This window comes from Propithecus coquereli, unplaced genomic scaffold (genome assembly GCF_000956105.1).
Source record: "Propithecus coquereli isolate 6110/MARCELLA unplaced genomic scaffold, Pcoq_1.0 Scaffold14, whole genome shotgun sequence".
Classification (NCBI taxonomy): Eukaryota; Metazoa; Chordata; class Mammalia; order Primates; family Indriidae; genus Propithecus; species Propithecus coquereli.
Window position 1 is genome coordinate 16108651 of NW_012138302.1, and position 3555 is coordinate 16112205.

The window sequence follows — 3555 nt, forward strand, 5'->3', positions numbered from 1 at the left end:
TGTAGTGACTTTGTATCCAAAAATCTTGCTAAATTCAATTACCAATTCTAATAGTGTATCTGTAGAATCGTGTGGATTTTCCTTATGCTCGATTAAGTTGCTTTGAATAACCATTTTATTTCTTCTACTTAAATCCATATATCTTATATTTCTTTTTCTTGCTTTATTCATTGGCTACGACATCCAACTACAACAAAAGCAGTCATCAGGTAGAAATCCTAAACCTTCCAGCTATGCCCTCCCACTTTAAGACTCACTTGTATTTAAACCCATCTGCCTTCCTTTCGATCTGTCATACTGGAAAAGGTGTCCAGTCTTCTAAAACCCAGACCCCTCTACTCATGCTCCATCCCTTATCACTTTTTCTCAGGTCTCTTCCTCTGCTAGTCTTCGACTTCTCTCTCTCTCTCTACTGCATTTACACATACTCAAGTCTTTACCCTCTTTAACAACGACCCTTTTCAATTCCACATCCTTGTCTATCGATTGGCCCACCTCTCTACTTCCCTTCCAGTCAAGATGATTCAGTTGTCCAAGCCTCTGGCCTATAATTTATTTTATCCTTCCATTCCCTGAGGATATGTAACCTCAATGGCTTTTCTTCACCTTCACATAAAGTGACCATATGATCTGGTTTGCCTGGAACAATCCTGAATTACTCCTGTTGTTCTGGCACAATAATAAATAGATCTTCCTTTTACTCTCAAGAGTGCATGGTTTAAGGGATATGGTCACTCTCTGCCACAGCCCAGACTACAAGGCCCTTAATGATTTGTTCCATTTCTACCTTCTGGTCTCATCTCTCATCAAATTCTACACTTGAACAGCTTGAGGTTTACCAATTGTCCCAAGTTCTCTCCCACCACCATATCTTTGCCCATGTTCCATCTGCCTGAAACATCCTTCCTCTCCCTTTATCTGGGTTTAGAGTAATTATTTTTTTACATCTGGTAAAGCAAAACTCCCTTTGAAAATCCATACATAGAATGGTGTACTATTGCTAAGAAAAGTTATTTGTTATGCTAACCTACCAAAATATCAACATTTTTATTTCAACTCTTTTATGGCCCACTGTGCCAATGTAATAAACATATGTATCTTTCAGAGACCTCTTGTGATTTTTTTCAAGGTTATGGATGGTCAACTTTTCAGGATCTGTCAGTACTTGAACTCACCAACATGGCTATTGCTCCAGGGTCACACCACCCAGGCTCTAGATAGAAAATAACTAGAACTACATAGGCTTGTCCATCTGGCTGAATTTCCTGACTTCCCCTATTTCCCGTCTTTCTATACACATGGACATACTTCAGACATGAATCATAGTTCTGGTGCCAAAGACAGGGAATGACTGGGAAAAAAACAGAATTCTGGCTATTTGGGCGCCAGTCTCCTTTGGAAGAATGAGAGAAAAGTGGGCAGGTGAACTGGTTCCAAAGATAATTTAAAAAAGGAATGATGACTCCTCTGGGACACAGATTGCTCACATAGCTCATAAAAAGAATGTAAACAGTGCTAAGAATATGGAGCATAGCTACTCCCCTTGTAATTCCACAACCACATACTTCCCACCACCGCTCAAATGACATTAAAAATCTATCTCACATTCATATAGCATTTAAATATGCTGAGATTTAGGCAGAACAAGTTATTACTCTTCTTTAGAGATTAAGAAACTGAGACTGAGAGAGGTAAAAACGTTTACCCGAGGTCCAACAACTAAAAGGCAAAAGAGCCAAGCGTGGTGGCTCACACCTGTGATCCCAGTACTTTGGGAGTCTGAGGCAGAAGGATCACTTGAGGCCAGGAGATAGAGACTAGCCTTGGCAACATAGCAAGACCTCAACTCTACAAAAAAATTTTAAAATTACCAGGTGTGGTGGCAAGTACCTATAGTCATAGCTACTCGTAAAGCTCAAATAGGAAGATTGTTTGAGCCTGTGAGTTCCAGGCTGCAGTGAATTATAATCGTGCCACTGCACTCCAGCCTAGGTGACAGAGCGAGAGACTCTGTTTCCCAAAAGAACGGGGGGTGGGGCAGAAGAATACCAGGTCTGATCCAACACCTGATCCAAAGCCCTTTCTTAAGGACATTGTTATAGTAAGCAATATTCACTAATTACTTCACCACATTTACTAAACATCTCTTCTGGGCCAGAAACAGTAACAGCCAGGGGATATAAAAAGGAATAGGATATGTCTCTGCCCTGCAGGAGCACATATATAGAGGGGGGAGAGAGAATTCAACAATATAGAAAGAAGCAGGAAGGCAGGTCCAGCATGCTCACCCAAAAAAAAAAAAAGATGCTACACAGAGGACCTGCTTTAGCAACATTCATTGATTCACCAAGTACTGAATTTTCTAGGCACTGTTCTAGATGCCAGTAATAGAGTGGTAAACAATTTGCTTTGCTTTTTTTCACTTAGCATTTCATCTTATTTCCTCATATATGAATTGAATGTACTTATCGTCCTTCATACATTTTGAGTATTCTTTTGTCTTATTTACTGATTTATATGCATTCTTCTGGGTTTTCTTTTTGCCTTCTTAATTAATACGTAGGAGTTCTTTATATATACTGGATATTAAATTTGCCAATTTTATGTATTATAAATATGTTCTCTCCTGTCCATGGGTTGTCTTTTCTCTTTGATTGTGGTATCTCCTTTTTGTTCAAAGTTTTTAAAATTTGAAAGAAGTTTAAAATTTCATTTTAAACCCACAATGCCTCTGGAATTTGTGTGTATAGCACAAGGTGTAATTTTTTTTCCACATGAACAGCCAATTGACCTAGCTTCATTTACTAAATGATAATGTCTGATTTGTAATGCTCTGTCATATACCAAATACCCATATATGCATGGTTCTGTTTCTCAGCTTTCTCTTCGGTTTCACCAATCTATTTCTTTTCCCTTATACTGTACCATTTTAACTACCATAGTTTCATAAAAAATCTTACTATATGGAATGTCAAGTCCCCCAACTCCTTATTCTTTAAAAATGTCTTTCCCCCTTCACCATTTCAAATGACTTTTAGAATCACCCTGTCAAGTTCTTTGATAAGCCTAATTGTGGTTTTGACTTGAATAGCATCGTGTTTATAGATTAATTTATGAAGAATGGGCTGGGTGCAGTGGCCCACACCTGTAATCCCAGCACTTTGGGAGGCCAAGCAAGAGAATCACTTGAGGCCAGGAGTTCAAGACCATCCTGGGCAACAAAGCAAGACCCTGTCTCTAAAAGAAAATTTTTTTATAGTTAGCCAGGGGTGGGAGGGCACATCTGTAGTCCCAGCTACTCGGAAGGCTAAGGCAGGAGGATCGCTTGAGCCCAGGAGTTCAAGGCTGCGATGAACTATAATCGCACCATTGCACTCCAGCCTGGGCAACAGGGCAAGATCCCGTCTCTAAAACAAAGTAACTAATTAATTAAAAATAAATAAATAATTTACAGAGAATGGACATACACATGATATTAAGTCTAACCAGGCATGAACAGGATATAGCTTTTTCTTTATTCAGGTCTTTAGTTTTTCAATGTTTTATAATTTTTCT